Source organism: Rhincodon typus, chromosome 26 (assembly GCF_021869965.1).
Source record: "Rhincodon typus isolate 14 chromosome 26, sRhiTyp1.1, whole genome shotgun sequence".
NCBI classification, from domain to species: domain Eukaryota; kingdom Metazoa; phylum Chordata; class Chondrichthyes; order Orectolobiformes; family Rhincodontidae; genus Rhincodon; species Rhincodon typus.
Genome location: NC_063357.1, coordinates 8,139,456 through 8,149,050, shown reverse-complemented (window position 1 = coordinate 8,149,050; position 9,595 = coordinate 8,139,456). Strand labels below are relative to the sequence as shown.

At 47.8% G+C, this 9,595-nt stretch overlaps 1 protein-coding gene across 2 annotated transcripts in view; it reads right to left on the bottom strand.

The window, feature by feature from the left end:
- The window catches only part of nxn (nucleoredoxin), a 185,276-nt gene that overhangs the window by 122,399 nt on the left and 53,282 nt on the right, over positions 1-9,595 (bottom strand). The window lies entirely within an intron of this gene.

Genomic DNA, 9,595 nt, shown 5'->3' with positions numbered 1-9,595 from the left:
AGCAATGACCCTCCGATAGTGCGGCTCTCCCTCAGCACTGACCCTCTCACAGTGCGGCTCTCCCTCAGCAATGACCCTCCGATAGTGCGGCTCTCCCTCAGCACTGACCCTCTGACAGTGCGGCTCTCCCTCAGCACTGACCCTCCAACAGTGCGGCTCTCCCTCAGTACTGACCGTCCCTCGGTACTGGCCCTCCCTCAGTATTGACCCTCTGACAGTGCGGCACTCCCTCGGTACTGACCCTCTGACAGGGCGGCACTCCCTCGGTACTGACCCTCTGACAGTGCGGCACTCCCTCAGTACTGACCCTCTGACAGTGCGGCACTCCCTCAGTACTGACCCTCTGACAGTGCGGCACTCCCTCGGTACTGACCCTCTGACAGTGCGGCACTCCCTCAGTACTGACCCTCTGACAGTGCAGCACTCCCTCAGTACTGACCCTCCGACAGTGTGGCACTCCCTCAGCACTGACCCTCTGACTGTGTGGCACTCCCTCAGCACTGACCCTCTTACAGTGTGGCACTCCCTCAACACTGACCCTCCGACAGTGTGGCTCTCCCTTAGTACTGACCCTCTGACAGTGCGGCACTCCCTCAGTATTGCACCAACTGGTACAGCCTAAATCATGGTTTGTGCTTGTTATTTTCAAAAATTTAACTAGGTACATCGAACTAGTGCAGCATGATGAGGAATTTAAATGTGATTTGAGATTCCTTGCTTCTTTGCACTTGCTTGGAAACAAAGTGCACAAGAAACCAGCTTTTTTCAGAGGATTGGTACATTCTGGTGGTCAGCACTTTGATTGCCAAATGGAATGCAGAAGCCAGGTTTCTAGATGGTTTTGACATTTATGTAAAGCGAAACGCAGATGTAAAATCAACCTCCAGGGCGGTGAAAATGCTGTCAGGGTCAGGCTCGGGACTTGATCCAGCAACGGTGCTAACATGCAGGGAGCTGGGTCTGTGCGACAGACTCATTGTGTGGTTCTGAGCTCAGCTGAGGGCTGAGCAGGACAAAGATGTATTTTCAGGTTCCATTGAGCCCGTAGCCAGGGGAATAAAATCAGTCTCCAGCAAATTATACGTTTTCTTTTAAAAAAAAATAAACACTTAAAACTCTTTCATTCAGAAGATGCTGTAGATTCTCTTATGGAAGCAGAGCCTTCACAAATTGGCAATAAACTTGAGTAATGGTTTGGGCATTAATTAGTAATCACACTGAACCGAGCAGCCGCCTTGCTAACATCACCAGAGATGGTGACAAAATCAATCTTCATTACCGCACTGTGCACAATGTCACTACACCATAAGTTATTCCTTTTATGAGCGAGACACAGGGTTAGATAAACTTGTAAAGGAACAAGCACCCCCAGAAGAGTATAAAATATCAGCCGTTACGAAGGTAATCCAGAAATTTCTCTTGCTTCTTTTCAGTTCGTGTTTCTGAAGCCGATGAGTTGGAGAATAAAATTGTATTTCTCACCCTGCTCCCTAACATCACCCCCCACCCCCAACCCCACGCACACAAAAAGAATACATTGACCGCTGTTTTGAAATAATGAATGGGGTCATCAGTCACCAGCATCGTTAAACTATGTGAAAAATGTACCCTTTCCATGACTGCTATTACAAACTGAAAGTGGGGGAGGGACAAACGGGGAGCAGGAAAATGGCCAATTCTGACTTCTTAAGAAGCTGCTACAGAGAGAGTAAAAAAAAATCAATGGCCATCACCACTGACACTTGCTTTACAATTCAGATTTGTCCAATGAACTTGAGTCCACCAGCCGGTCATGTCGGGATTTGAACCCCTGCCTGGGTGGCAGTCAGTTCTGTGTGGGCACGTTGGCTCAGTGGTTAGCACTGCTGCCTCACAGTGCCAGGGACCCGGGTTCGATTCCACCCTTGGGCGACTGTCTGCGTGGGGTTTGCGCTTTCTCCCTGTGTCTGTGTGAGCTCTCTCCGGGTGCTCCGGTTTCCTCCCACAGTCCAAAGATGTGCAGGCTAGGTGGACTGGCCATGCTAAATTACCCATAGTGTTCAGGGATGTGCAGGCTAGGTGGATTAGCCACGGGAAATATGGGGATTAGAGGGTGTGGGTCTTGGTGGGATTGCTCTTCAGGGGGATGACATGGGATGACATGGGCTGAATGGCCTGTTGCCACTCTGTAGGGATTCTCTGATTTGAAGTCCCTGGTTACTAGCCCATAAACGTGGCCACTACCCCATCATCTCTACTCGAGGTGGCAGTTTGAGGGAAAATATATCAATGACTACTCATGCATTTGGATCTGACTGACAGATATATTCCACATCAATCCATGTGTGATCACTGCTGGGTGTTGTATGGTTAAAAAAACGAAGAGAGCAACAGCATCAAGGATACAATCAGCTGGAATATTAAAGCACAGACAATCCTAACCTTGATGTATGGGGTCAATTCTGTGCCAAAACCCCTTGTAGGCCCTTTGGGTCTAATGCCTTCCATTTCTTGAGCAATAAAGTTCAGATTTAATAATGGAAAACATTAACCATTACTAATGAGAAGGGGAAAGGCCAGAGTAAAAGGTTTGGCTCAGAGTTTTGGCTTAATTTCCTGGAGGAGGAACTCTTTGTCCTAACAGTCATTATTTTAAAAAGCTTTAGCAATTTTTTTTGAGGAGATTTGGGAACAATATACTGAAATGTAATTCTACAATAATAGTCCCTAATCTCACAAATTTGCAATTTTGATCAGATATAAAACCTTCGTTTCAAGTTCTTGTATCCCGCCAAATAAGAAAGCGGAAATGTACTTTCCCCCTGAGGGAATGATTCAAAGAACACTTCAGGAAAGATTGAAACAGAGAGAGAGAAAGAGTGGGTCATGTTTGTGAGATGGTTAGAGTCATAGCTCTGTACAGCATGGAAACAGACCCTAAAGGTCCAACTTGTCCACACTGACCAGATATCCTAAATTAGTCCAGTCCATTTTTTTTCCTTTGTTATTCTTAACGGGATGAGGGCATCGCTGGCTGGGCAGCATTTATTGCCCAGAGGGCAGTTCAGAGCCAACCACATTGCTGTGGGTCTGGAGTCACATGTAGGTCAGACCAGGTAAGGATGGCAGTTTCCTTCCCTAAAGGACATTGGTGAACCAGAGGGGTTTTCTCGATAATTGACAATGGATTCATGATCATCATTAGATTCTTAATTCCAGATATTCTATTGAATTCAAATCCCACCAACTGCCGTGGTGGGATTTGAACCCAGGTCCCCAGAACATTATCTAGGTCTAGATTAACAGTCCAGTGAAAATACCACTAGGCCATTGCCTCCCCAGCATTTGGTCCATATCCCTCTAAACCCTTGTTCTTTGAGAACATTTTGTCCAAGTTTTTTGTCTGGATATTTTGCAAGAATATCAATACAAGTGGGAACAAACATCATCTGTATTGCATGAGAAGAGAACTTGGATTAATTGGCTGTCTCTCGGGCAGTATAAATGTTGCTTTTCCCCTTGAACTGATACTCTAGTGAAATATCCTGATGAGTGTAGGATGAAAAACTTTGACAGAATGTTGCCTTTATTCAGCAGTACTGAAGTTCTGTATTACCAAGTCACCATTTGTAAATTTCCCTTAGTCTCGGGCAGTTCCCCAACAGCAAAAATGGCACAATTTGTACCCCTCCGAACAAGGATGGCCTGTGTTTAGCTGAGGATTGTGCCTAGGGTTAGTGATCGGAGTGTTTGCACTCTGAATGCAGAGCTAAACGCAAAGGTGAACACAGGGGCTGAGCGGAGGGCTCAGGGGTCGGTACAAAGGTTTATGGGTTGCATTCTCAGAGGGCTGCACTCCCCGAAGAGAGAAGGACATGATGGGGAAGCTGAGGGTAGACCAGGTGACTGCTTCGCAGAACCTGTTGCCTGCCACTTTCAGACACCATCCTGTTCCCTGGCCAACATCTCTGCCTCAGGCTTGCTGCAGTATTCCAGCAAAGCTCAGCACAAGCTGGAAGAACAGCACCTAATTTTCCGCCTGGGGACCTTACAGCCCTCCCGACTCAATATCGAGTTCAATAATTTTAGGGCCTAAACTCTCCCATGTCCCAGCCCCCTACCCCACACACCAGGCCTTGTTATCACATAGTCTGCCATTACACACCACCAAATGTTAGCTCCTAACAATCCCCATTAACAACTATTCACCCTCCCAGCCTGATCGTTATCAACTCCTTTGTCTGTCCAACTGCTCTTCTCTCTCTTCGGGCTCTATACTGTTGTTTACAACCTACCCCATCCCCCTCTCTATTTTCTGCACATAAACTGACATTTTCCCAGCTACCATCCATTCTGAGGAAGGGTCACCGGACCCGAAACATTAACTCTGATTTTTTCTTCACAGATGCTGCCAGACCTGCTGAGCTTTTCCAGCAACTTCTGTTTTTGAAGCTGAGCCAGATGTTCCTTTCAGGTGTGGGATTCTGAGCTGAATCTAAGAGGTCTATGTCATAAAATCCCTACAGAATGGAAGCAGGCCATTCAGCCCATTGACTCCACACCGATGCTCTGAAGAGCATCCCACCCAGACCCAGACCCCTACCCAATAACCCTACATTTCCAGAGTAAATAGCCCCAGCCTATTCAATCTCTTCCTGCAGCTCAAACCCTCCAACCCTGGTAACATTCTCATAAATTGTTTCTGAACCTGTTCAAGTTTAACTTCCTATAGCAGGGAGACCAGAATTGAATGTGGAGCTAGAGGAACACAGCAGGTCAGGCAGCATCAGAGGAGTAGGACAGTCGATGTTTCAGGAGTGGACCCTTCATCAGGACTGGGGAGGGGGAAGGGAGCTGGGAAATAAATAGGGAGAGGTGGGGCTGGGGGTAGGTAGGTGGGATGGCAATAGGTGGATGCAGGAGTGGGACAGTGGGGATTGGTCAGTGGGAAGGGTGGGGTGGATAGATGGACAGGTTATGTCAGGTCAAGGAGGCGAGGATGAGAGGGAAGGTTGGACATGGGAAGGAAAGATTTTGAAACTGTCCCTTTGTAGGTTAGTGTAGGAGGAGGTGATGGCCTCATGGTATTATTGCTTAAATTATTAATCCAGAAACTCAGCTAATATTCTGAGGCCTCAGGTTCGAATCCCGCCACGGCAGATGGTGGAATTTAAATTCAATTAAAAAAAAAATTTGAAACTAAGAATCTGATGATGCCCATGAATGCATTGTCAATTGTTGGAAAAACCCATCTGGGTCACTAATGTTGTTTAGAGGAAGGACATTTCCACGCTTACCAAGTCTGGCCTAAATGTGACTCCAGACCCATTAAAAAAAACACCTAGACAACAAGGTGCAGGGCTGGATGAACACAGCAGGCCAAGCAGCATCATAGGAGCAGAGAAGCTGACGTTTTGGGCCTAGACCCTTCCTACTATCTCTGATTCAAAAAAAACACCTAGTTTTGCTTTATAATTTCTGGGCAGAAAACAAAGACAGGTTTCTCGAATCCCTGCAGCTTGCAAGGGCCATTTGCTCCCCATCTGATGTTTCCTTCCAATTTGCAAAGTTATTGAGCTGCCCACCCTGGTTAACTATATATTCACTATATAGGCAAACTGTTTATATATGCGGAGCTTAGACTGACCTCAGAACTGTCTCAAGGCTATGCTGGATTAGTCTCTGCATCAACATCAGTTTATGTTTTTACATTGAGGAGGCACTCATTAAAAACGTAACACTGTGAGGTTTGTTGCTAATGCTTAACCGACATGATACACTCTAGGGACTTCACAAGCTTCAAAATCTCCCCTCCCCCTACCGCATCCCAAAACCAGCCCAGCTCGTCCCCGCCTCCCTAACCTGTTCTTCCTCCCACCTATCCCCTCCTCCCACCTCAAGCCGCACTCCCATCTCCTACCTACTAACCTCATCCCGCCCCCTTGACCTGTCCATCCTCCCTGGACTGACCTATCTCCTCCCTAACTCCCCACCTACACTCACCTTTACTGGCTCCATCCCCGCCTCTTTGACCTGTCTGTTTCCTCTCCACCTATCCTCTCCTCTATCCATCTTCTATCCACCTCCCCCTCTGTCCCTATTTATTTCAGAACCCCCTTCCCCTCCCCCATTTCTGAAGAAGGGTCTAGGCCCGAAACATCAGCCTTCCTGCTCCTATGATGCTGCTTGGCCTGCTGTGTTCATCCAGCTCTACACCTTGTTATCTCAGATTCTCCAGCATCTGCAGTTCCTACTATCTATGATACAGTCTTTTCTGGCTTCCAATCCTGAACAAACAGCGGTACCTTCCAGGATTAGCATCCCACCACCACCTCCAGCCACATTTAATAGCACTTTATTTTACTGACTCGCAGGCATTTTCGGACAACTTCCTCCTTTATCCTCTCATCTCTCTCCCAAGTCAATGACTAACTCTTTTCAGAAGGCTCAGGGTGTGCTACAGCTCCTACCCTGAGAGAGGGAGAGAGGGAGTGAGGCAGACAGAGCGCGTGAGACAGAGCACGCAGGAGAACATGTGCCAGAGGGAGTGTGAGAGAACATGTGAGACAGTGTGCAAGAGAGAATGCGAGAGAGTGCGTGCGAGAGAGAATGTGAGAGAGTGCGTGTGAGAGAGAGAGTGCATGTGAGTGCGAGAGATCGTGCAAGAGAGAGAGTGCATGTGAGAGAGAGAGTGCATGAGAGTGAGAGAGAGTGTGTGAGAGAGAGAGAGAATGCGAGAGAGAGAGTGCATGTGAGAGAGAGAAAAAGAGTGCATGAGATTGTGCATGAGACAGAGTGTGTGAGAGAGAGAGAGTGTGCAAGAGAGAGTGCATGAGAGAGCAAAAGAGTGCAAGAGAGAGAGTGCAAGAAGCTGTGTGAGAGAGAGAGTGTGCGTGAGAGTGAGACAGAGAGAGTGCATGAGAGTGACAGAGTGTGTGTGAGAGTGTGAGAGAGTGCGTGTGAGAGAGAGTGCGTGTGAGAGAGAGTGCGTGAGAGAGAGATATAGATAGAGAGAGTATGCAAGTATGTTTTGGCCTCAACCACTTCCTGTGGCAGAGATTTCCACAGGCTCACTGCTCTCTAGGTGAAGACATTTTTCCTCATCTCAGTCCTAAATGACCTAGTCTACATCCTGAAGAGTGTGACCAGCATTCCCTCTAGGCTGTGTGACCGCTCCAAGATTCCGCACGTAGCGTTCAGTGTCAGTATTACCAATTGCAGCATTGACCTTCAGTTCCAGAGACCGCTGCTAAACACAGGCCTGAGGCAGCTGCACAGCCCTAAGAAAATTAACGGGAATGTTGGCAGTGACCCTTGGCCCTGGACTCCATAGTGGGCAGGGGCATCCTTCCTGCATTTACCCTTTTCTAGTCCTGTTAGAGTTTTATATGTTCCTACAAGATTCTCTCATTCTTCCCCTCAACCAATGTCCTGCCACACTTACACAGGGCCTTGCTGAGGCCACACCTGGAATACTGTGTGCAGTTTTGGTCTCCCTGTACGAGGAAAGATGTTCTTGTTATTGAGGGAGTGCAGCAAAGTTCTACCAGACAGATTCTTTGGACGACTGCACTTGTGTATGCGGAGAGACTGAGTCGGTTAGGGTTGTATTTGCTGGAGTTTAGCAGAATCTCCTAGAAACCTATAAAATTCTAATAGGACCAGACAGGGTAGACACAGGAAGGATGTTCCCAATGGTGGGGGAGGTCAGGGGCCGTAGTTTACCCATAAGGGGTGCAAAGCTTTTAGGACTGAGATGAGGAGAAATGTCTTCACCCAGAGAGCGATGAACCTGTGGAATTCTCTGCCACCGCAAGTGGCTGAGGCCAAAGCATTGAATGTTTTCAAGGCGGAGTTAGATATAGTTTGTAGGAATAAAGGGATCAAAGTGTATGGTCTGAGGAGAAAGTGGCAACTCAAGGTACTGAGTTGGAGGATCAGCTATGGTCATATTGAATGGCACAGCAAGACTGAGGGGCTGAATGGCCTACTTCTGCTCTTATGTTTCTATGATCCCACATGGTTCTGAGCACTGCTAGCAAATCAGCTCTCAGCCTACTCTTCTCCAGGGAGAACAGCCCCAGCTTCACCGTTCCCCACCACACAAACAAAGTCTCTGGCCCCTGGAAGTCAGGGGTGAGGAGTTGGTGACAGGGATGCAGAACCCTACAGGAGGTCAGGCCCCAAACAGCTGAGCTGGGAAAGAAAGGCAGCTGAAAGACTGGCCCCACAAGGTACCTGGAGACAGGGGCAAGGAGTTTCCCAGCAACAACAGGCTCACTTATAGCGTCCTTGGTTCTGATCCAGAAACTTTACTCTCCTATCAATATTAGGCTCCATTTCAGCGCAGCAATTCTCATTGGGAAACTTTATTGGAGTGTGTAGTCTTTTGCTATACTGGCACAGAGTCCTGACTACGAAACATAGCCTCTCAACACAGCTATTGACTTCCAAATGTATCTTTTTATAAATGATTAAGCAGATTAGGAGAAGCAGAAGCATACTTTGCCCATCTTACACCGGTTTCCAGTCTAACAAAGCCACAAAAGTAAAGGAAATCTCCATAAAACCATTAAAGATGCTGGGTCAGAGAAAAGCAGTTTTGGGAGAAAGGGGTTTTTTCAAACAGAACCGTGCACCACTTCCTCAGGAAGTGCAGATCGGTACTTTAGGCTAAAGGATCAGGAACCTTTGCTCTGTATCTTTCACTTTGAGGATTAACTCTGTCTCCTCCAACTCTCTCCTCTCGGTCTCTAACCTAGCCCTCCTCAGCAGATACAACATGACACAGTTACTCTGCTTAACCAGGGGACCCTGTCCAGGTTCTGTCATTCGAAGCTCGACTCACGCAGAGGTAACAGCTCTCGGCCAATTTCAGAGCGACGTGTATTTTTCTGAGACACGCCTCTGGTGTAGCACTGCCCATTGGGATTTCTGTAACGGAGTCAATCTAATGTTGTACTGCAGCCTTCGAAAGCAGTCACGGTGGATTTACCGCAACATGCCATTTCTTTCTCACCCGGAAACAGTTACTTCTTACGCACGGGGCCATGGGTAAATGGCCATGTTGGACCATACCTCAAACAGGTGGCAAAATAATGGGAGCCGTGTATAAACCTGAAAATGGATTAATTTGCACAGCCATAGAACCAACTGTAGAGCTCTTCTGAGGAACCCGTATAGGCATGATGGGCCTTATGGCCTCCTCCTGGGCACCTTAATTGTGTGATTACAATTCGACGACTCTTCACCGGTGACCTCCACCCCCCCCTCCCCATCTTGAATGTGGGCAAAACTGCTCAACTGCGGTAGGAATCACAAACTGCGGCCTGCTCTTCCAACCGACGTTTCAACACTTCCAACCAGACTCAGTGCGCCAACCATCGACCAGGAAAGGGTCTTATTTTCGATTCCTTAACCCGCGAGGTTGTGGTGAACTGCACCTTCATTGGCCCAGAGCACAGCAGGACAAGAATATGGACAAGCGATCACCTCTGCAAGCCTCGTGTCTTTGTGGCCCAGACGGGACGGCAGTTATCCAAGATGGCGGCAGAGTAGGATGCTTCAGCTGGAGCTCATCCACTCCGTCCACTCCTTTTCTTTTTCTCTCCCCCCA